We start from the raw sequence: 26,187 nt of genomic DNA, 5'->3' as shown, positions 1-26,187 counted from the left end.
TTATAATTCCCTGTATCACAATTCCAGTGGGTCAGAAGTTTACATACACTAAGTTTACTGTGCCTTTAAACAGCTTGGAAATTTTCAGAAAATGATGTCATGGCTTTAGAAGCTTCTGATAGGCTAATTGACAACATTTGAGTCAATTGGTGGTGTACCTGTGGATGTATTTCAAGGCCAACCTTCAAACTCAGTGCCTCTTTACTTGACATCATGGGAAAATCAAAAGATATCAGCCAAGACCTCAGAATTTCTTTTTAGACCTCCACAAGTCTGGTTGATCCTTGGGAGGAATTTCCAAACGCCTGAAGGTACCACGTTCATCTGTACAAACAATAGTACGCAGGTGTAAACACCATGGGACCACGCAGCCGTCATACCGCTCAGGAAGGAGACGCGTTCTGTCTAGTAGAGATGAACGTACTTTGGTGTGAAAAGTGCAAATCAATCCCAGAACAGCAGCAAAGGACCTTGTGAAGATGCTGGAGGAAACAGGTACAAAGTATCTATATTCACAGTAAAACGAGTCCTATATTGACATAACCTGAAAGGCCGCTCAGCAAGGAAGAAGCCACTGCTCCAAACCGCCATAAAAAAGCCAGAGTACGGTTTGCAACTGGACATGGGGACAAAGATCGTACTTTTTGTAGAATTGTCCTCTGGTCTGATGAAACAAAAATAGAACTGTTTGGTCATAATGACCATCGTTATGTTTGGAGGAAAAAGGGGTAGGCTTGCAAGCCGAAGAACACCATCCCAACCGTGAAGCACGGGGGTGGCAGCATCATGTTGTGGGGGTGCTTTGCTGCAGGAGGTAGTGGTGCACTTCACAAAATAGATGGCATCATCATGAGGAAAATTATGTGGATATATTGAATCAACATCTTAAGACATCAGTCAGGAAGTTAAAGCTTGGTTGCAAATGGGTCTTCCAAATGTACAATGACCCCAAGCATACTTTCAAAGTTGTGGCAAAATGGCTTAAGGGCAACAAAGTCAAGGTATTGGAGTGGCAATCACAAAGCCCTGACCTCAAGCCTAAATAAAATGTGTGGGCAGAACTGAAAAAGCGTGTGCGAGCAAGGAGGCCTACAAACTTGACTCAGTTACACCAGCTCTGTCAGGAGGAATGGGCCAAAATTCACCCAACTTATTGTGGGAGGCTTGTGGAAGGCAACCTTAAACGACGTTTGACCCAAGTTAAATAATTTAAAGGCAATGCTACCAAATATTAAATGTTAACTTCTGACCCACTGGGAATGTGATGAAAGAAATAAAAGCTGAAATAAATCATTCTCTCTACTATTATACTGACATTTCACATTCTTAAAATAAAGTGGTGATCCTAACTAACCTAAGACAGGGCATTTTTGCTCTGATTAAATGTCAGGATTTGTGAAAAACTGAGTTTAAATGTATTTGGCTAAGGTGTATGTAAACTTCCGACTTCAACTGTATGTGAACATTATTAAAGTGGCATTGTTTAAAGTGACTAGTGATCCATTTAATAAAGTGTCCAGTGATTGTGTCTCAACATTTAGCAGTCTGATGGCCATGAGATAGAAGATGATTTTCATTCTCTTGGTCCCACCTTTGATGCATCTGTACTGACCTCGCCTTCTGGATGACAGTGGTGTGAACAGGCAGTGGCTCGGGTGGTAGTTGTTCTTGATGATCTTTTTGGCCTTCCTGTCTCTTCCTGTACATCGGGTGCTGTAGGTGTCATGGAGGGCAGGTAGTTTGCCCCCGCATCAACCTCTGGAGAGCCTTGCGGTTGATGGCGTTGCCGTACCAGGCTGTGATACAGCCCGATAGGATGCTTTCGATTGTGCATTTGTAAAAGTTTGTGAGGGTTTTGGTTGACAAGCCAAATTTCATCAGCCTTCTTCACCACATTGTGGTGTGGGTGTTGTGTCTGTTTGGGTGGACCATTTCAGTTTGTCCGTGATGTGTACACCGAGGTACTTACATTTTTCCACCTTCTCCATTGCTCTCCCATCGATGTGGATAGGGGGGTGTGCAGTCTGTGTGCTGTGCTGTTTCCCGAAGTCCACAATAATCTCCTTTGTTTTGTTGATGTTGAGTGAGAGGTTTTTCTGACACCACACTGCGAGTGCCCTCACCTCCTCCCTGTAGGCTGTCTCGTCGTTGTTGGTGATCAAGCCCACTACTGTTGTGAGGTCTGCAAACTTGATGATTGAGTTGGAGGCGTGCATGGCTACGCAGTTATGGGTGAACAGGGAGTACAGGAGAGGGCTGAGCACACACCCTTGTGGGGCCCCAGTGTTGAGGGTCAGTACAGTGGAGATGTTGTTTCCTACCTGAGGGCTGCGCGTCAGAAAGTTTTTCTGAGCAGGGACTGGGAAACTGGTCAGATTTGAAGGAATGATGGATGGCGCTAAATACAGGGAAATTCTTGAGGGAAACCTGTTTCAGTCTTCCAGAGATTTGAGACTGGGACGGATGTTCACATTCCAGCAGGAGAAGGACCCTAAACATACTGCTAAAGCAACACTTGAGTGGATTAAGGGGAAACATTGAAATGTCTTGCAATGGCCTAGTCAAAGCCCAGACCTCAATCCAATTGAGAATCTGTGGTATGTCTTAAAGATTGCTGTACACCAGCGGAACCCATCCAACTTGAAGGAGCTGGAGCAGTTTTGCCTTGAAGAATGGGCACAAATCCCAGTGGCTAGAGGTGCCAAGCTTATAGAGACATACCCCAAGAGACTTGCAGCTGTAATTGCTGCAAAAGGTGGCTCTACAAAGTATTGACAATGGGGTGGGTGAATAGTTATGCACGCTCAAGTTTTCTGTTTTTTCGCCTTATTTCTTGTTTGTTTCACAGAAAAAACTATTTTGTATCTTCAAAGTGGTAGGCATGTTGTGTAAATTAAATGATACAAACCCCCCAAAAATCCATTTTAATTCCAGGTTGTAAGGCAACAAAATAGGAAAATGCCAAGCCGGTTTAAAACTTTCGCAAGCCACTGTATTATTTTTGTCCAGATGGGATGGGCGGTGTGTTGGCGATTGTGTCATCTGTGGACCTGTTGGGGCGGTATGCAAACGGAAGTTGGTCTAGGGTGGCCAGTAAGGTGTAAGTGATATGATCCTTGACTAGTCTCTCAAAGCACTTCATGGTGACAGAAGTCAGTGCTACTGGGTGGTAGTCATTTATTTCATTCATCTTTGCCTTCTTGGGTACAGGAACAATGGTAGCCATCTTGAAGCATGTGCATACAACAGACTGGGATAAGGAGCGATTGAATATGTCCGTAAACACACCAGCCAGCTGGTCTGTGCAGGCTCTGAGGACGTACCAGATGGTGTCTGGGCCAACAGCTTTGCAAGGGTTAACAAACGTAAATGTTTTACTCATGTCAGCCACAGAGAAGGAGAGGGGGGTTGCAGTCTTTGTTAGCGAGCTGCAACAGTAGCACTGTATTATCCTCATAGCTGGCAAAGAAGGTGTTTAGTTTGTCTGGAAGCGTGACGTCGGTGTCCGTGACGTGGCTGTTTTTGTATTTGTAGTGATTTCCTGTAGACCCTGCCACATACATCTCGTGTCTGAGCCGTTGAATTGTAACTCCACCTTGTCCCTGTACCGGCATTTCGCTTGTTTGATTGCCTTGCGGAGGGAATAACTACACTGTTTATATTCAGCCATATTTCCATATTTCTCTTTCCATGGTTAAATGTGGTGGATCGCACTTTCAGTTTTGCGCGAATGCTGCCATCCATCCACAGTTTCTGGTTAGGGTAGGTTTTAATAGTCACAGTGGGTACAACCCCAATGTACTTCTTTATAAACGCACTCACCGAGTCAGCGTATAGGTCAATGTTGTTCTCTGAGGCTGACCGGAACACATTCCAGTCCGTGTGATCAAAACAATCTTGAAGCGTGACTTCCGATTGGTCAGACCAACGTTGAACGGTTCTCGTCACTGGTACATCCTTTTCGAGTTTCTGCCTATGAGACGGAACAAGCAAGATGTCGGATTTGCCGAAGGGAGTGCGGGTGTCACGACTTCTGCCCGAAGTCGAAGCCTCTCCTTGTTCGGGCGGTGCTCGGCGGTCAACGTCACCGGTCTACTATCCATCATTGATCCATTTTTCATTTTCCATTGGTTTTGTCTTGTCTTCCTACACACCTGGTTTCAATCCCATTCATTACCTGTTGTCTATTTAACCCTCTGTGTCCCCTCATGTCTTTCTCAGAGATTGTTTTATGTTCAGTTTTCGTGTTTTGTATTTTGGTGCGCGATGGGTCCTCGTACCCACGTTGTTTCATTGTATTTTATGGTTTTGGAGTTATGTGTTTAAGTTATTAAACTACTCCATTCCACCAAGTTTTGATTCTCCTGCGCCTGACTTCCCTGCCACCTATACACATGACTGTGACAGCAGGGGAGGGCTTTGTATGCATTGCGGAAGTTAGCGTAGCAGTGGTCAAGAGTATTAGCCCTGTTGTGCAATCAATTTGCTGATCAAATTTAGGTAGCCTTGATCTCAAATTTGCTTTGCTAAAATCCCAAGCTACAATAAATGCTGCCTCAGGATGTATGGTTTCCAGTTTACATAGAGTCCAGTGAAGTTCCTTGATGTCCGTCTTGGTGTTTGCTTGAGGGGGATGTACACAGCTGTGACTATAACTAATGAGAATTCTCTTGGTAGGTAAAATGCCCCTTTTCATGACGTGAGCCACGTGAATGAGTGGTAGCTTGTCACCAACCAGAACATTAAGCTCGATGAGACCAACAGCACAAACAAACAGACTGTAAAACTACAAGTAGTGAATGCCGTTACAAACGGAGTATTCTAAACAAGTTAAATATCTTACCTGTGATGAAATGTTTTCCACACACACATGTAGCCTACTTGGACACCGGGTCCCCACAATTTCCCACTCTTCCACACTGAATAGCCTGAAGCCACAGGGCTCTTCTCACAGGCTCTATTTCCCTATTTGGGAGCATTGAGAACCATAGGTCGGGATTTTGACCTGGTTACATGTACATTGAACAACACAGGAGGTTTTCGTAATGTTTTGTTATTCCTGTATAACTATAATAAATTGTTCCTCCTCTCTTATTAAGAGATGGAGTCCAGACAGGCTACTTTAGGAAACTTTCTGAATGGACATACAGAGAATTAGTGAATTCACACACACCCTAAAAGGACCCATCAATCAAAGCCACCCCTGCTCCTCAGACACACACTAATCATTTATATTTTCTTAAAAACATATTCAAAACCAAGGCTCACCATCAAATCTTGGCTGTAGTCCTACTGAAGCTTCCCCTGAAGTAAATCGAACTTGCCAAAATTATAAAATTACTTATTCTAGGCATGAAGATTTCAACATCATTTCTAGACGATAAAAGACTAACACTGATCCCTCATGCTTGGCTGCCAAACGGAAAGGTGTACCCATAGGCCTAATATTGAAACAGTGATTATCTTAACAATCTACTTTCGATGTCCATTCTAATGAAAAGACTCCCCATCCTGCTGATGTGAGCTGCTGGACAGCGCACTTGCACTTGATATGCACTTATGGATAAGAAAGTGAACTTGCCATTTCCAAAAAGGAGCTCAGTGGGGAATTGTGGATTCCCTGCTTTTCGATCATTTGCCGACTTCAACAGCCAGGGATTCATTAAATAGGCCTAGGCACTACACTTTTTTATTGCACATTTAATTAAACTGACACGTTTGTCGATGTTCAACTTCATTTTAATGGCACAAAACATGCATCAGACAATTATTATATCTTTTTTGTCTCTGGCTTGCATAGCACAGTTGGTGGTTGCCACAAATTGGATGGCCAGTACTTCTCTGGTGTGATATGATCACATTGGCTGGGGGTAAAATGCAGTAAACAGGAATCCTCTGTTCTCCCCGCACCCAATGTTCATATTAACAATAAAATGGAAATTGACAGAATGCCCAATGTTAGAATGTTTCTAATGAAATGTATGACTTAAGTTAGAATGTTTTCCTATCAGTCTAATTTGCATAAACGTTGTGATTGGATGATAGCTTTGAATGTTATCAAATCCTCTGATCCCCTCATGTTCAGTAATGATATAATGTTCATATTTGAAGATTGCTGAAAGGCCTCTCTTTGGCAAATGACTGCAGTGGAATGTTATTACGCAACAGGACAGTTAACACGCGCTGCCTGCTAATTATCTATAGGCTATGTTTCAAATTGTCAAATTCAAATTAATTTCAAACAAGTTGTATTTTCTAACAACAGTTTGAATTGAGGTGTGTTCCGCCTCCTCATTAATTCACATATAAGTAGTTAATTTCAGCGTTGTGGAGAATTTATGTTTGCGCACATCAAGTATGCATATATTTGCGCAGTCTAGCAAGAATTGGAACACTTTCTTGCTGGTGCTCGCTTTGCCTTCCTTGTTCCTATCGAAGTAAGTTCCTTATTTTCTGTATCTCGTGTTGTCAGTTCTACTGTAGGCGCATACAGTATGTATGTATACTGTATATATATGGAGCATAATGTATTTACAGTTTTTTTCACATGTTTTCAATTACTGGTGACAAATAATGCATTCCGATTATTGCTCGGCCTCCAACCGCAAGGCACTACAGAGGGTAGCGCTTACGGCCCAGTACATCACTGGGGCTAAGCTGCCTGCCATCCAGGACCTCTACACCAGGCGGTGTCAAATTGTATAAGACCCCAGCCACCCCAGTCATAGACTGTTCTCTCTACTACCCCATGGCAAGTGGTACCGGAGTGCCAAGTCTAGGACAAAAAGGCTTCTCAACACTTTTTACTCCCAAGCCATAAGACTCCTGAACAGGTAATCAAATGGATACCCGGACTATTTGCGTTGTGTGTCCCCCAACCCTTCTTTTACGCTGCTGCTACTCTCTGTTTATCATATATGCATAGTCACTTTAACTATACTTTCATGTACATACTACCTCAATTGGCCCGACCAACCAGTGCCCCCGCACATTGGCTAACTAGGCTATCTGATTGTGTCCCGCCACCAACCACCTGCCAACCCCTCTTTTACGCTACTGCTACTCTCTGTTTATCACATATGCATGGTCACTTTAACCATATCTACATGCACATACTACCTCAATCAGCCTGACTAACCGGTGCCTGTATGTAGCCTCGCTACTGTAATTTTTCACTGTCTTTTTACTGTTGTTTTTATTTCTTTACTTACCTATTGTTCACCTAATACCTTTTTTAGACTGTTGGTAAGTAAGCATTTCACTGTTGTATTCGGCGCAGGTGACAAATATACCTTGATTTGATGAATTGTAATGGACACCTATGATGTGTGTAAAATACTTTTTTGAAGGTTGTACTGATTATAATGAGCTAAGCTATTTGCCAGCTATGTGTGGCGCCATGTTTGTTGACATTATACAATGCATTCTGGGTGTCACGTAATCTGCCAGACCAAATATGTTATAATGAGGTGAAGGAATGGTTCACTCATTTTTCGGGTAAAATTCCGGAAGTGAGTGAATGGGAGAGGATGATCTAGACGACACCCCCCCTTCAACATGCATATTATAAACAGACCAAACTCATCTTGTCCCCTCTTATTATCTTTGGTTGATGCGATAAAAAATACAAACATGGCTGCGTGCAGAAACTACCCATCGTCCTATTACTTTCAATTTCTGCTAAGGGTTTTTTTCTCTATTATTTTGATCAATGGCGAGCTCACCCGTGATGTGATTAATTATAAATAGTAATTGCTATTAGCTAATTCATGTTGTAGTTTCTGTCGGGCGAGAGTTATAAAAAATATGACTGCTTGTGTTATGTCAATCTTTCCTCAGTTAGCGCTATGACAACTGTAGCCTACATTTTCCAGTTTGGATGATTGTGTTATGCTGTAGATACTTCTGTGAATGTCTGAACATTGCATCCAAAACTAAACTGGTCACATTCAGGACATAATGCTGTAAGGACTGTGTTTGTGCAAAATGTTACTGGAAAAACTGTGGCCAGCTCAAATGCTGATTGTTGCGTCATTCGAAACTGGATGTTCTAAATACACATTCCAATCACACTGGTTGGATCCTACCCTACAGGGACCACTGTCTGTTGGTACCTGTGAAAAGGTTAAGTAGACAAACTGGATTTGAATTGTGTTTGGTTGTCATGGCAACTAGTTGTCATTTGAAGGAGATATTTTCTGCTTGAAAAGTTCCAGAGCCATGTATTTAGAGATTTGGCCGAATATATCTGGCAAAGAGGTCAATGGAAATGCCATGGAAATGTGTGAGGGAAAGTTGGATAATTTTGTACCCCCCCCCCCAGTAAAATTTGCCTACGTTTATGCAATTTTATATTTGTGTATTTCACAGTATTATATCAAAGTATAATGCTTGTATGGATGTCAACTCTTATACACGTCATCATCACCAATCAACTGCATTACAGTTAAAGACTACTTTGACTACCACCACCGATGTCTCTAGTTTATACAAACGGGAGTTAGCATTTAGCAGTCACTTCTAAACCTGGGACTACTTTCACAGTGCCTTCAGAAAGTATACACACCCCTACCTCATCTCTGTACCCCACACATACAATTATCTGTAAGGTCCCTCAGTGAATTTCAAACACAGATACAACCACAAAGACCAGGGAGGTTTTCCAATGCCTCGCAAAAGATAGGCATCTACTGGTAGATGGTTAGACATTGAATATCCCTTTGTTCATGGTGAAGTTATGAATTACACTTTGGATGGTGTGTCAATACACCCAGTCACTACAAAAGTATAGGCGTACTTCCTAACTCAGTTGACAGAGAGGAAGGAAAAAGCTCAGGGATTTCACCATGAGGCCAATGGTGACTTTAAAACAGTTACAGAGTTGAATGTCTGTGATGGGAGGAGACTGAGGATGGATCAACAACATTGCAGTTACTCTACAACACTAACCTAATTGACAGAGTGAAAAGAAGGAAGTCTGTACAGAATAATTATATTCCGAAACATGCATCTTGTTTGGGTAAACGGAATGGAGCTAGGCACAGGCAAAATCCTAAAGTAAAACCTGGTTCAGTCTGCTTTACACCAAACACTGGGACATTAATTCACTTTTCAGCAGGACAATACCCTAAAACACAAGGCCAAATCTACACTGAAGTTGCTTACCAAATAAGACAGTGAGTGTTCCTGATTGGAGTTACAGTTTTAACTTAAATGTACTTGAAAATCTGTGGCAAGACCTGTAAATGGTTGTGTAGCAATGATCAACAACCAATTTGACAGAGATTGAAGAATTTTAAAAATAATAATGGGCAAATGTTGTACAATCTACAGTAGGTGTGGGAAGCTCTTAGAGACCCAGAAAGACTCACAGCTATAATCGCTGCCAAAGGCGCTTCTACAAAGTATTGACTCAGGGATGTGAGTACATAATTTATGTAAATTTGCTATTTCTAAAAACATGTTTTCACTTTGTCATTAAGGGGTATTGTATGTAGATGGGTGAGGAAAAAACATATTTAATCCATTTTGAATTCAGGTTGTAAAACAACATTTTGAAGTTACTGTAACTATAGATGTCGTATGTAATCATAGAAAGCGTGCATGTTCAACATAGCATGCAAAGGTCACAGGTCTGTGGAAATCTTCACAATTGCTATAATAATCTGTGCAGAATCACAGACAGCATTGAGCACTTGCACTATGTACTTAATGTAATCCTACCTGCAATCCAGGTCATTTGGTTGTACTATTAGATTAAGTACAGTCATAACACTGTACTTAATACTGTTGTTGCATAAATGCAAAATGTCTGATATTGTATTCCCATTTGAACTTTGTTGTGCTTTTAAATGGTTGAAAGTGCAACGTTAACACATTTAGATGACAACTAAACTGAAAATCTGACATTGGTTTTCCATTGGAAATGTGTTGTGCTTTTAGGTGTTTGAAAGCATAGTGATAACACATTAGGAATTCAACAAACTTCTGGTTGTCTTTTTGAGTGGGTGAATAAAGGTTGAAATCTCATTGATCAATGTCTCAACCAAATATTACATAAATTTCCACATTGAAATGACGTGGTATGCCCAGTGGGTTGCCTCTTCAATTTGCTTTTAACAGAATTATCTGTTTTATCCTGTGAGATAAACAGGATCCAAAGTGAATAAACCTGAGCTCTGTTTTGGAAGAGACGGATCACTTAACAAACAGGCAGCTGCATTTTACAATGAAGGATGGCCCTTGTGCAACAGCGAACGGATGGTTGTCTGGAGTTTTGCTACATTTCCTTTGGATTGAATTGGCTCTCACTGTGTTTTCCTGAAATCAGACTGGATACATTACAGGTCCTTTGGAAAAGAATGGTTCTTCAGGCTGCTCCTCCATCCTAGGACGTTTTGGGTTTGGTCTAAGGATCCGCGTGATTAGGCGCGGTGAAGCGATGTGGTTTTGACGGATTGATTCAATTATCTTCTTTGCATTTGATTAAAGAATAATTAAATGGAGGGCTAGCATAAATAGGGCAATCGGAGTGCCAACTGTCTCTTTCACCCCTCTTAAAAGGGTTGTTCACCCAAATTGAAAAATTACATATAGGTTTCCTTACTCTGTAAGAAGTCTAAGGTATGACAGCAATCCGTCCTTTGGTTTAGTTTCCATGACACTGTTTCCACATGCTAACGTTTTATCATTTGTAGCACAAATCCCATGTTCAAATTATGTTCAAATAATCTATAAGTGACTCTGTTGAGCTTCACAATCAATTTGAGATACTTTGGATGATTTGGACATGCTGTGTGAAAAATTGTAATTTCGGGCCTATGACTTGAATGGGATTTGTGCCACAGATGCTTAAACGTTAGCATGTGGAAACGTTGAAAGTGAAACTAAACCAAATCAAGGATTGCTGTCATACCTTGTCAATAGACTGGGTAAGAAAACAGATGTGTAATGTTGTAATTTGAGTGAACTATCCCTTTAAATTTCAGCAAGCCACTACAGACCACAAATATGTATGCACACACACACACACACTAATGGGACAGAGCAAATCCAGCATTAACAAAGAAGTATAGACATAGTGTTTACAGTTCTATAGCTCAAATACAGTATAGTAATATTTGTGTGTATCCCTACCAAATGGGTATAACAGGCCACATTGCATGATAATTGAGGTTCAGGGTGATGTTTATCTGTCTGCATCGTTACATTGGTATTCCAAGGCTCACAGCCTTCATGTCATTTTCTGGTGAGTTTTTCTCCTGATTGTTATGCCGACTGACAAAAGAAGTGCCGGTAAGAACTAATAAAAGGTTATTTAGAAAGCTAATTTATATGCCACTCTAATTCCAAGCTTGCTGCGCAAACCTTATTTATCACTCCTTGAATTAAACACTGATTTGCCCGTAATTTCTCCAAGTAGCTGGTGTTTCATTATTGTCTGTGTGTGTTATGCAGTCAGTCTATTGGCATGTCTAGCCTAATAATGGAGCTCTCTCTCTCTCCCAGGGGGGTAAGAGCACGGGTCCTCTGCATACCGAGAAATGTAGGACAAAGTGGAAGACCGAGGGGATCCACTGCAATAGGTTGCACTCCCAGGCAGTCTTCATATTGGAATTTAACATACTTGTTACTCTTGTTGTTGTTGTTGACAAACTGGTTTAACCTAGGGTTTAGATGGAGTTATTGGCGATAATGCCTTGGGTATGTGACTGACTATAGAACATAGTGACAAAAACGATGTAACTTCCGTTCAGTGGCAGGTTTCAAAACAGTTTGCATGATGATCCTATGCAAATATACCAACTGAGGTTATTTCCTAATACACATGTATGCATCTTCTCAAGTGGCTCCTCCAATCCCGGTCGCTGCAAAATTATATTGTGTGTCTTAACCAGCAATTCCCAATATAATTCATTGTCTAAAGAAATAATTAATTGTCTAAAGAAATTCCAAGAAATAAGAATCAGTTGTGAGGCAGTAAATAAAAATGGCTCAGGGACAATCATATTATACGGGCTTAAATGAGATGAAATATGAAAAAGTAGCCCAAAACCACACAGTAGCCAGACACCTCAGTAATGGGGGTTAAAAGCATAATCTCCACTATAACATTTGAAGTTGGAAGTTTAAAAAAACACTTAGGTAGTAGTCATTAAAACTCGTTTTTCAACCACTCCACAAATTTCTTGTTAACAAACTATACTTTTGGCAAGTCGGTTAGGACATCTACTTTGTGCATGACACAAGTCATTTGTCCAGCAATTGTTTACAGACAGTTTATTTCACTTATAATTCACTGTATCACAATTCAGAAATAGAACTGTTTGGCCATAATGACCATCGTTATGTTTGGAGGAAAAAGGGGGAGGCCTGCAAGCAGAAGAACACCATCCCAACCGTGAAGCACGGGCATGGCAGCATCATGTTGTGGGGGTGCTTTGCTGCAGGAGATGGCATTATCATGAAGGAAAATTATGTGGATATATTGAAGCAATATTTCAAGACATCGGTCAGGAAGTTAATGCTTGGTCGCAAATGGGTCTTCCAGATGGACAATGACCCCAAGCATACTTCCAAAGTTGTGGCAAAATGGCTTAAGGACAACAAAGTCAAGGTATTGGAGTGGCCATCACAAAGCCTTGACCTCAATCCTATATAACATTTGTGGGCAGAACTGAAAAAGTGTGTGCGAGCAAGGAGGCCTACAAAACTGACTCAGTTACACCAGCTCTGTCAGGAGGAATGGGCCAAAATTCACCCAACTTATTGTGGGAAGCTTGTGGAAGGCAACCTTAAACGACGTTTGACACAAGTTAAACAATTTTAAGGCAATGCTACCAAATACTAATTGAGTATGTAAACTTCTGACCCACTAGGAATGTGACGAAAGAAATAAAAGCCAAAATAAATCATTCTCTCTATTATTATTCTGACATTTCACATTAAATAAAGTGGTGATCCTAACTGACCTAAGACAGGGAATTTAAGAACTATGATTAAATGTCAGGATTTGTGGAAAAACTGAGTTTAAATGTATTTAGCTAAGGTGTATCTAAACTTCCGACTTCAACTGTATGTCTTTCTCTTTTCTTGACTTGTCCTGATCTTCACAGCACATTGGTTTGCTCTTTATACTGAGAAGCTTCAATTGCTTTCAATTAAGTACTGCAGTGTGTAGGCTGTAGCCCTGGGCCCCAGATGATGGAATGATTCAGCAGAAACTTTTTGTCATAACAAAAAACAATTGCACATACTGTACCTAGCAGGAAAGGAGGTATTATATAATGGAGACTTCGCCGAAAGTTAAATTGTCTACAGCTTGAGGTTATACCTACATTATGTAAGTGATGTGAGCTATGCAAAACAATGGATATTTATACGTAATCCCCACTAGTTGCAAATGAATGTGATTAGAGAGCATTGTTATCGACTGGCACATCATCAAGGTCACCCAAGACAATTAGGCGAATTATAATTAATAAATGATGAACTGAAAGTTAGCATTTTGCCCAGAGTAAGAATATAATCAAATACCTTCAGAAGCTTCATTTCCAAGGCTATCCAAGGCTATGTTTTTCATGTGTGTCAATTTGTTTTGCCCCCCTTCTTTTTGACCTCCCTTTACTTTGAGGAAGTGGTAAACTGATCTGGATCCATTCCACATGACTGGAGGGAGGTGGCTGCTGTCCTTTGTTAAACGTCCTAAAACAGCAGCAAAGTCAAATTCAGGCCAAGATAGATGACTTTCAAAGTCTACATCTCCTCCTCCCAAAAAAAAGGTGAAAAGTGATGTAGGGTTTTCTCAAATACTCAAAGACTCATCAACTTCATATCTAGCAAAAGGGGATGCTATATGGGTGGTACAAACCCTTCAATGAAACTGCACAGCTCATGGTCAATGATTATGATTAAAATCTCAGAAAATTGAGCCATGGGAATTTTGGCTCTGGCCCTCACAATCTTTTCATCTCATTAAAAATCCACTACAGATAGTTAAGTGGAGGACCAATTAGAGCCTATCCAGGGTTCTTTTTGATCCTTCTAAGTAAGATTTAATGCAACTCTATGCTCTTTACTTTTGCTGTTCTTACAGATCACTGATGGGAATCTTGCCTTAAGGGCGCGTCGTAAAGCACCTGAGGAGGCTCTGTGCATGATACGTACGTATGAGTAATGGCTATTGCTACGACCTTGCTGACTAGTATCATTTTGAACGGTGATGCCTGATTCCCATCCTGCAAGTGCTTCACGCCTCATAAATAAATAGGTGCTTGTGTCTTGGCAGTAATAATGGGGAGTAGCTCAGATGTGATTGGACTCAGTAATGACTGTTCTTTACCTCTGGGGAATAGAAGGAGGAAAAAGGCACCAAGCGGGCACAAAACAACGACCAACCCTAACATGTGAAGTGTGGTTTTGTTGATTCCGGTGGTTAAAAATGAATATGAGGTTCGTAAGTTTTTAGCATACAAGCACATACATCTTGACAACATAATATGTTACTGCTACAAGAAAGCATACATCGTGACATGAAAAAACCTGTACATTTGGTTATGTTGTCCCTTTTTCATGATCCTGTAATGAGCCTAAAACTAGACTAATTTGGTCTTGTATCCTGCCCCTTTGTCATTTGTTGATTTGGGGAGAATGGAATCATTTAGTCATACAGCAGATTCTGCATTTGAATAGAAATCCAGAGCTTGGCTGAAGCGTTAGCCAAAGGTAACACTTCATGTGATGCATGCCATTATCTTCAGAGACAGTTGGCCACAGACATGGAAGACTAATAGCTATTATAGTTTCTCAGAATGAGATCCAAATGAGGAAGCAAAGGGTCATGAGTCAGCAATAGGAGTACTGAATACCTAATCCCACAGTCACAGACCTACCCTACGTAGTCATATCTGTCAAAACACACCACATACTCCCCTTCATGTGTAGATTGGTTCCCCTCATCCACTAACTGAAGTCCTGAAAAGCTTGTGTGAATGGATTGTATTTAATGTGCACATGAAATGTAGTAACAAAACCCTATCATTGATCAAATATAATTGCATTCTGGCGGAGTTAAAAACGTTGTACCGGATTTCAAGGCGACAGTGCACTCATTTGATTTGTTGGCATCCATTTGTTCTCTTTTCACCGCCACCTCTGCAGCAGACTACACCCGGGCAGAAGTTCATTTCACAAAGCTCTTGCGACTACACACCGTTCACAATTTTAAGCCTGATCTACTTCTTATTTTGAAACGAAGTCTCAAAGAAGAGATTATCCCTCTTTCTCTGCTGTCTCATCCTTTCTCTGATTAATGAATAGGTAATACGTCAACGCTCAGTGTGGGAAACCACATAACAACACTTTCATATTTAGCCAGAAACATTTCCAGGGACTACTTTAATTGTTAAGAGGTTATAAAAAGGTCTGTTGCTTTCAGATACAGTGCAGATCTGCTTAAAATGAACGTTTAATTATTTGGTGAATATGCCGGACTATATTTATCCAACCCTGAAAACTGTCGTCGCTTCCCTAACGATGTCAGAGAATTTCCCCTAGCTATAGCACATACACTTGCATTGTCATGCTGCGTGCCTGTTGCTAGGAGATGCTCAAATCCCATGGGAGACACCGCACACTAACAAAGTAGGAAACAGGGACATTATAAACTGTAACTTGGACTTCAGTTTGGGCCCTGTGCTTGCTGAGGTGCCGAGAAGTGTAATATAAAAGGAAATTTAAGAGATGTGGCCTGTAAAATGTATAGTTAGGCTACAGAATATTGTTTTGCTGAACTGTTGGAACCATATTGTCCGTGTCTTTGTGATACCTTCTAGAGCCAGTCTTAATAACTGATTGTTGAACGATTGCATTCGCAAGCCCACTCTTTCCAAAGAGCCCCTTTACCGCCATGTTTTTTTGTACTTTGTCAGGTATTCAAGGTTCTTGAAGTTTAGAGGCTGCAGTTGATGGAATGGAAGGACAAAGCTCTCTCTCTCGCAGCATTGTGTTTGTCGACTCAACAGATGGCAGAGGTATAACCATGTAAACAACATTCTGTATGGGCCAACGACACTCCCTCAGAAAAGCTGAAACTGACGCTTTTGACGCCCATGTGCTGCCCCCAGAATAAATGAAAGTTTCCCCATGTCCTCAAATCTCAAACAGGTTCTAAAATCAACTCTGAAAAGGTTAGTGAATATAATGTCAGACAAAGTACCACTACAACATTTAAAAATATATATTTATTTTCTGTTTCTTTCCAAATAGTGGTGTCATTTGGATTCAAACTCCCTTGACACAGAATTATAGCTAACACATACTTTACACAACTATGCACATACATATTTTTCAGAGATCAGTGACCTGGGAAATGACAAGTATCACTAAACAGTATAGATACCACAACAAGTTTGCATATATCTTTAGTCAGGGGGAGAAAAGTCAAGATATATGGTTTTGCTTCCACCACAACATCATCAATCATTGTGTCAGTATTCCTACATGTGTGTTTAAATGCAGGTAATATCAGGGTCTTTGCCACAGTGATAGATTGAAGCTACTGGACCTGTTTAGTGAGAAACAGAATATTGTGTCTTGGGGGTGAAATGAGTCATGGGGGATTGGAAACTTGATCAATCTTAAAAAATCAGGCCATAACTAGAAGTCTGAAGTCAAAGGTACCGTCAGGGCACAGATCTATATAAAATGAGTGTTCAAAGATGTGACTGGAGACGATGTTGGTGAGATTTTTATCCATGGTCTGTGATGTATTGTGGTGGTACACTAACAGCACTCAGCACTGAGGACGCTTGGCTGGGCTTTGGCTGGTCCAGCTTTGTTGTCCCCTGAGATAGTGGGGAGGGGCGACAGAGACATGTGGAAGGTAACAGGCAGTAGACAGCGACTTTTCCTAGACTGATGACTATACTACTTCAACAGAAGCATCCTCTGGAGACCTCTTTATACTGATTGTACTCAATTTTCTGGATATCTAGCTTTTTAACAATGACAAGTCAGAAAAACTAAACCCTCCTATCTGCAGTGCACAATACACACATTTTAGTGTATGCCACACCTTTAGAAGGTCCTTTTAGACCTATGCAGACATATGTTTATTTAGTTTACGTAATTCAAAAATGATATGGGAAATAAACCATGGTTATTGTAACTTTTAAATGGTTATAGAGTTAATGTTCAGTTAATTCGTTGAGCTGTATCTAAGGATATTTTCTTTACATATGTAATTGTATTCGAATTTGTGTGATGGAGATTGAGGGAACTACATACATATTTATATTGAATTTGGTTAGTATTGGATTACGCTATTGACTGCAAGTACCAGAATGCCTTGCGACAGGTAGTAGAAAAAAGTGATTATTCTGACTTTCGCTAGCAAATTAATTGTATTGTTTGTAGAATCTAAAGTTGTTCAATGTAACGTGAACGAGTATTATTACTAAAATAAGCTTGTACTCCACAACCCCACGTCCCGAGTCATTACTTTGAAGATAGTTATTCAAAATTTTTGGTTGCAAAACCCGGCAAGTATGAGCTTCGACGAAGATCATAGGGATGAAGCGGCTGAGGAGGAACGTCGGCATGAAGCAGAAAGAATGAGACGGAAGCGGGGTACCATTCGAGGTGCCACAACACGGATTTTGAATCAGATTGACGTGGAAATAACCCAGTCAAATCCAGATACCGATCACTTGAGTACATTGTTGGAATTGCTGTCAGCTAAGGAGGACAGCTTGTTTGATCTTGATCATAGAATTGAACAGTTAACGCCATTGGACGGATTGGAGGCAGAGATTGCATGCACAGGCGATTACAAAGAGAGCGTTATCATGCTGAAGAGCCGTGCACAACGAGTGATAAAGAAAAAAACACAGGACCTCAATCCACTACCAGCACGTGTGAATGATGCTAACTCAAACAGAGCACAGAGACAATCAGTAAGGCTACTACAAAGTTGATTATTGAAAAATTCTATGGAGATCTCAGTATGTGGCAGGAGTTTTTGAGCAAGTATGAGACCGCTATTCACAGCAATGATTCACTGTGTCATAAAGAGAAGTTTACCTATCTGAAAACGTATCTCAATGGACCAGCTGCAAACGCAGTAGCAGGACTGATGTTAACAGACAGTAACTATTATGATTGCTCTGCTCAAGAGCATATTTGGAAGGAAAGATCTTGTGATTAGTGCTCACATGTCAAAGCTGCTGAATCTCACTCCTGTGAAGAAATCATGTGACCTAAATGCATTGAGGCAGCTATATGATGAATGTGAAATTCAGATTAGGAGCTTGAAGTCACTGGGTGTACTGTCGTGTCAGAAACCTATGGAAGCCTACTATGCACAATCTTACTGTAGATGATTCCAGAGGACATAGCTCATGACTATAGTCGTCAGCGGGGAGTAGATGATGAATGGAAAGTGTCTGAGATCGTCAGTTTCCTACAGAAGGAGGTTCAGAGCAGGGAGAGAGCACTACAAATGACAAGATCATACAAGCAACAGAAAGAGAGAGAACCATGGAACAAGTCATGGTCCTCCAATGAAATGAAAACAAAAAGACCCAACATGCCATGTGCTGCACCCAGACAAACCTGGAAACTAGGAAAGATTGAGGAACTGTTTCCAGGCCGAGATGGCCTAGTTAGGTCATGTTCAGTTTGTACTGCTTCAGGGACTTTGTTGAGGAGACCTATTCAGTTGATATACTGCTTAGAGATTTCGATGAACACAGTTGTTCATCGGGGGGAGGATGTTGTAACTTTTAATGGGTTACAGAGTTAATGTTTGGTTAATTCCTTGAGCTCTAAAAATATTTTCTTGACAGTTATTTACATATGTATTAGAATTAGTGTGATGGAGAGAGAACTACATACATATTTATGTTGTATTGGTTAGTATTGGATTACGCTATTGACTGCAAGTACCAGAATGCCGTGCGACAGGTAGTAGAAAAAAAAGAACACAGAAGTTATGTACAAGTGATATTCCTGACTTTCGCTAGCAACTTTATTTTATTGTTTGCAGAATCTAGTTGTTAAATGTAACATGAACGAGTATTATTACTAAAAGAAGCTTTCACTTCACAACACGACGTCCCGAGTCATTACTTTGAAGATAGTTATTCAATAATGGTTGTTGTGACCACATAACCACGTATTGTGCCCATTACTTCTGCTTGACACAATTACACTTTATGAGCTTTCCCATGAGGTTCAAATCATGCAGTAGGTTAATTGAATATTCAGGATAAATAAACCAAAGTCAAGGATGTACATAGTCCCAAGTGTTTCCAACAAGAAGCATAGAAGTGATGCATCTCTTCCTCTGTTGGTGGTTGATTCATTACTTTCACCAACTCATCCCAGTAGGGAAGCCTGAGCACTTGGGGAGAATGTTCAAATAGTAATGAAAGACTCATGAAAGAATGGAAAATGTAATGAATCGAGTCCTGTGCTGGAGAACAACAAAGTCATTGGCTGAGAGGATGTATCATTCTCTCTACCAGAAGAGTATGTTGAGAACGCCCTGAAGTTATGGGTTTTCCTCCCCTCTCCCTTCAGAAGTCTGGGATGATGAGAAGTGTTTGTTTCTCTGCTCCATTTCTGCTCTAAGCCAGCTGCCGTGGTGGAACCGCTTTTTTTCTCCCCCTATGCACTGTGCTCATTTAAATATCATGCTCCGTTTAAAGTCGGGGATAATTTGAGCGGGGAGCTGAGAAGATCGGCTACCCAGAGCAGGCAGGGGCTGTGGAAGCTTCTAAATGAGGAAGCTTCACCTGAATTGCTACAGTGGAGTCTTAGTCTCATAAATGGATTAGAGGGCGATGTGGAAAGAAGGGAAGAGTGGTGGGAAACTTCAAAGCTATTTAAAAAGACAAGTGTGAGACAAGAAATATTCTCTTGAAAGGAACTCTTTACTGGTCCAAATATCATAGCACTGACGTCCGCCATCTTTACGTCAAGCTGCAGCCGTTGCTGAGGAAAAGAAGGAGGGGATTAGCATTTAGATGACATTCGGGTGACAGTTAAGAGATATGCAGGGTTTCTGGGGATAGGTTGAGACGTGGTGACAGTTGATGGGTGAGGAGGGAGCAGGACGATGAAAATCAGACAGCAACTACTGAGCCAACTGAGTACGACTCCAGGATGCTGGCCTTCTAGGCAGAGTTGCAAAGAAAAAGCCATATCTCAGGCTGACCAATATAAAAAAAGATTAAGATGGGCAAAATAACAGACACTGGACAGAGGAACTCTGCCTAGACGGCCAGCATCCCGGAGTCGCCTCTTCACTGTTGACGTTGAGACTGGTGTTTTGCGGGTACTATTTAATGAAGCTGCCAGTTGAGGACTTGAGGCATCTGTTTCTCAAACTAGACACTATAATGTACTTGTCCTCTTGGTCAGTTGTGCACCAGGGCCTCCCACTCCTCTTTCTATTCTGGTTAGAGCTAGTTTGGGCTGTTCTGTGAAAGGAGTAGTACACAGCATTGTACGAGATCTTCAGTTTCTTGGCAATTTCTCACATGGAATAGCCTTCATTTCTCAGAACAAGAATAGACTGACGAGTTTCACAAGAAAGGTCTTTGTTTCTAGCCATTTTGAGCCTGTGGAACCCACAAATGTTGATGCTTCAGATACTCAACTAGTCTAAAGGCCAGTTTTATTGCTTCTTTAATCATTACACCAGTTTTCAGCTGTGCTAACATATAATTGCAAAAGGGTTTCCAAATGATCAAATAGCCTTTTTAAAATCATAAACTTGGATTAGCTAACACAACGTGCCATTGGAACACAGGAGTGATGATTGCTGATAATGGGCCTCTGTACACCTATATAGATATTCCATTAAAAATCAGTCATTTCCAGCTTCTTAAGGCTAGGCATCTCGCTAGAAAGAAAACATCCGGTGAAACTGGAGGGCGCGCAATTCAAATAAATAATTATACAAATTATGGATATTAAACATTTAGGTGTCTTATATCTTATTTCTTAAAAGCGTACATTCTTGTTAATTTTCATAAATTCACAAATGCGATTAAGTATTCACTTACATTTTGAAAATCTTCCTCTGATTTGTCATCCAAAGGGTCCCAGCTATAACATGTAGTGTTGTTTTCTTAGATAAAATCCTTCTTTATATCCCAAAAAGTTTGTTAAGTTGGCGCCATCGATTTGAGTAATACACTCGTTCAACATGCCAAGATAGGAATCCGAAAATCTATACCTAAACTTTGTTTCAACAAGTCAAAATATGTTTCTATTTAATCCTCAGATACCCTAAAATGTAATTAAACTATAATGTTTCATAAGGGGAAGAAGTATGTTCAATAGGAAAACGATGTTAGCAGGTGCGTGTCCTCTTCATCGTGCGCGCATTCACAGATTTCCAAGTCTGTGTCCCTGTAGTAAAACTCATATTTCTTACTCGTTTTGGAAGAAACAAGCCTGAAACCTTGATCAAAGACTACTGACACCCAGTGGAAGCCATAGTAATTGCGTACAAAATGAAATCTGGTTGGTTTCTTTGGATTTTCTCCTGCCATATCTATTGTGTTAGTCTCCTACATTATTTTAACATTTCTCTAAACTTCAAAGTATCTTAACAAGCTTATATTTTGGGTTGGACATTGTATTCTATTCTTACTCTTTCTTCATCAATTTTAAAGTTTTTCACAACAGTTTCCCATGTGTATCAAAAATGGTCCACCATCCAAAGGACATCCAGTCAACTTGATACAACTGTGGGAAGCATTGGAGTCAACATGGGCCAGCATCTCTGTGGAACGCTTTCGGCAGCTTATTGAGTCCATGCCCCAGAGAATTCCGGCTGTTCTGAGGGCAAAAAGAGGGGTGCAACTCAATGTTAGGAAGTTGTTCTTAATGTTTTGTACACTCAATGTAACTTTAGTATCACTTTTCAACCAATCCAGTGCATTTTTGTAAAATATTTTTTTTATCAACAGTATGTCAAAGGATTTAACTACTGAAATTGAAACAAATGGTACAAACAAAGACCGATCAACTGATCAATCCCACTTTTCAAACCTGCGTGGTTTTGTGGTAAACACCATCACCGGCTCTACCAGGGGCATGCTTGAGGTGGTCTCCCACAGCTCTGCGTATGTCATGTTCCGTGGCCTTGCTGTTCCATTTCTTGACTGCCCCGCCAACACAGAAAGAAAAATGTAGTTACATTATATAAAACACTCAAAGTAATGGATATGTAGCATCTATAGCCTCGGTTACACATGGCACTTAAATGCAACTTCTGTCATTCGATCACTCCAAGCAAGTTACATTGTGCTCGCATTAGGTTCAGATTTGTCAGGATGGGCATCGTTTTCGGAATTAGACAGTCTGGACGCAATCAGGCCAACGAATATGCATAAGCAATGTAAAGAGATGTGATGAATGAGTGAGGAAATGTACATTCTACACAAATTACTTTCATAATAAGAAAGAACAAATGTTTGTGCCTGAGCGGAAATTAACTTCCATACAGCCAAAAGGGGTGAGAAATTACTTGAATAGGGTGGACAATTTGCACTAAGGTAAATTAACATAGATGATGGAACTTATTCCCCTTTGCTTATGAGATGGACCGCTATGGTGACAAATATTTACCATCTAAACCATGTGTGACATCTCACCTCACTGGCAGTAGTGTTTGTCCTCACCAGTCCCTCAACAGCTCTCTGACTGAGATCCACCCTCACTTGGTCCTCAAAGGAGGCTGGGGATAGATGTAGGGAAGGAAGGATAAATGGATACATCTTTCAACAAGTTAATAAAGTAAAGAGAGTTTTGATAAGAGTAAATGTTCATCTCCCACCCATGGAGAGACCTACAGTGGCTTGCAAAAGTATTCACCCCCTTGACATGTTTCCTATTTTGTTGCCTTATAACCTGGAATTAAAAAAGACTTGGGGGGGTTGTATCATTTGATTTAAACATGCCTACCACGTAGAAACAGAAAACTTGAGCGTGCATAACTATTCACCCTCCCAAAGTCAATAGTTAGAGCCACCTTTTGCAGCAATTACAGCTGCAATTCTCTTGGGGTATTTCTCTATAAGCTTGGCACATCTAGCCACTGCGATTCTTGCCCATTCTTCAAGGAAAAACTGCTCCAGCTCCTTCAAGTTGGATGGGTTCTGCTGGTGTACAGCAATCTTCAAGTCATACCACAGATTCTCAAATGGATTGAGGTCTGGGCTTTGACTAGGCCATTCCAAGACATTTAAATGTGTCCTCTTAAACCACTCAAGGGGTGCTTTAGCAGTATGCTTTGGGTCATTGTCCTGCTGGAAAGTGAACCTCTGTCCCAGTCTCTGGAAGACTGAAACAGGTTTCCCCTCAATAATTTCTGTATTTAGCATCATTCCTTCAATTCTGACCAGTTTCCCAGTCCCTGCGATGAAAAACATCCCCACAGCATGATGCTGCCACCACCATGCTTCACTGTGGGGATGTTGTTCTCGGGGTGACAAGAGGTGTTGGGTTTGCGCCAGACATAGCGTTTTCCTTGATGGCCAAAAAGCCCAATTTTAGTCTCATCTGACCAGAGTACATTCTTCCATATGTTTGGAGAGTCTCCCACATGCCTTTTGGTGAACACCAAACGTGTTTCCTTATTTTTTTCTTTAAGCAATGGCTGTTTTCTGGCCACTCTTCTGTAAAGCCCAGCTCTGTGCAGTGTATGGCTTAAAGTGGTACTATGGACGGATAATCCAATCTCCGCTCTGGTGCTTTGCAGCTCCTTCAGGGTTATCTTTGGTATCTTTGTTGCCTCTGATTAATGCCCTCCTTGCCTGGTCTGTGAGTTTTGGTGGGAAGCACTCTCTTGGCAGGTTTGTTGTGGTGCCATATTCTTTCCTTTTTTACATAATGGATTTAATGGTGCTCCGTGGGATGTTCAAAGTTTCTCATATTTTTTATAACCCAACCCTGATCTGTAATTCTACACAACTTTGTCCCTGACCTGTTTGGAGAGCTCCGTGGTCTTCATGGTGCCGCTTGCTTGCTGGTGCCCTTTCTTAGTGGTGTTGCAGACTCTGGGCCCTTTCAGAACAGGTGTATATATACTGAGATCATGTGACAGATCATGTGACACTTAGATTTTATACAGGTGGACATTATTTAAGTAATTATGTGACTTCTGAAGGTAATTGGTTTCACCAGATTTTATTTAGGGGCTTCATAGGAAAGGGGGTGAATACATACGCATGCACCACTTTTCCATTTTTTCCATTTTAGATATTTTTTGTTGAAAAAGTTATTTTTTAAATTTCACAATTTCACCAATTTGGACTATTTTGTGTATGTCCATTACTTGAAATTGAGATAAAAATCAATTCAAATTACAGGTTGTAATGCAACAAAATGTAGAAAAAGGCATGAGTACTTTTGCAAGGCACTGTGTATATTGTGTCTTTCCCTCCAGACAGTTTTGGAGGTAGCAAGGCGAGGCGGCCTGGCTTATCTCCTGGTCAGTAGGGGGAAAGCGAATCATCACTGGTTCATACAGGACAGGGACATACAGTAGAGCCTAGTTATTACAACACTACTGTAGAGAGAAATAGAAATGGCGTCTTTTTGTAGGCACTAACTCCACCATGGTTCATTGGACAAAGCCTTTTGGGAAATGAATGTTGATTTTGTATTTTTTTATATTTTATTTTACAGAATTAGGAGATATTATGTTTCGTTCTATGAGATAATCTTCATCAGCCAACATCGCTTTTTGTGAATTTTGAAGCATTTATGTAATCATAAAAAGCACAAAGGCTTCATAATTCATATAGGTCATGTTAGCTGACTGATATTATCTCATAGAATCTCCTAAGCCTGCGTTAACCTCAGACCTTATTTTGGGGTTTTATCCCAAAACCCTATTCTATCCCCATAGGAATGGCTGAACGAACCATAGGTAACTCATTTCAGTTTTTTAGGACTACAAGAAGGCGAGCTCTATACCATGCCTTCTTAACTGCCCGTGGGAAGATTAATTAAGTTCAAATGATTTTAATTAAATATAAAACAATATTAAAAAAGTCTCAGACAACACTATGTTAATAAATGTACTGTATAACAAGAGGTATTACAGAGTGTTATTGGTTTGCTTATGATAATGCTATAGCTAACCTATCCAGCTCTGAGTCTAGGTCAGCTCCTGATTTCTGGGCCACTGAAGCAGCCTGGGATGGTACTGCCTCTGAGAGGGTACAGTCTGCCCTTTGACCTCTTGAGGAAGATCCAATCTGTCATTAATTGGCTCCGTTTCTTCATCAGACAGTGGAGTCATCAGTGAGAGCAGCTCCTTGGTCTCCTCATCCTGAGGGAAAGAAACACTGAACACACACCCTTCCCTGTGTCCTACACATTAATCCTAATAAGGCAGGCAAAGCCTATTGTAGGGGTGCACTTCAATAGACTACAGTGGCTTCCTCTATCTCCTTTCTTTCATTTGCACTGATCTGAACTGCAGATAGGTGAAAGCATTATGGTATTTGTTTTCACCCATCCAGTTCATTCAAATCTGCATAAGCAGAGAACAGACTATAAGCCACTTCAGACTATTGAGATGCACCCAAAACTGTACTGTACCTTGAATTTGAGCTTGGCTCCATTGATGTCCATGTAGGAGCAGAGCCCGGCTCACATAGAGCTGCTGTTCCAGAGGGGATTGGCCCAGGCCTGGCACAGCAACCAATTCTAAGCAATGATGTGCTGCTATTTTTATTGACTTGGCCAAAGCTTTTGATACGGTAGACCATTCCATTCTTGTGGGACGGCTAAGGAGTTTTGGTTGTCTCTGAAACCAGTATGATTAGAATGCTTATTTAGGACGTCCAGTTTCGACTGACGCAAGAGTTAGCATTTGAGCTGCCACACAGTTTTTTCACAGAAACATTTTGCACAAACACAGTCCTTACAACATTATGTCCTGAATGTGACCAGTTTATTTTTGGATGCAATGTTCAGACATTCACAGAAGTAGCTACAGCATAACACAATCATCCAAACCGGAAAATTTAGGCCTACAGTTGTAGCCTACGCTAACTGAGGAAAGATTGACGTAACACAAGCGGTCATATTTAGATAACTCTTGGCTGACAGAAATCACAATATAGATTAGCTATTAGCAATACTATTTATAATTCAACA

This window comes from Salvelinus sp. IW2-2015, linkage group LG4p (assembly GCF_002910315.2).
Source record: "Salvelinus sp. IW2-2015 linkage group LG4p, ASM291031v2, whole genome shotgun sequence".
Classification (NCBI taxonomy): domain Eukaryota; kingdom Metazoa; phylum Chordata; class Actinopteri; order Salmoniformes; family Salmonidae; genus Salvelinus; species Salvelinus sp. IW2-2015.
This window is presented reverse-complemented; position numbering follows the sequence as displayed.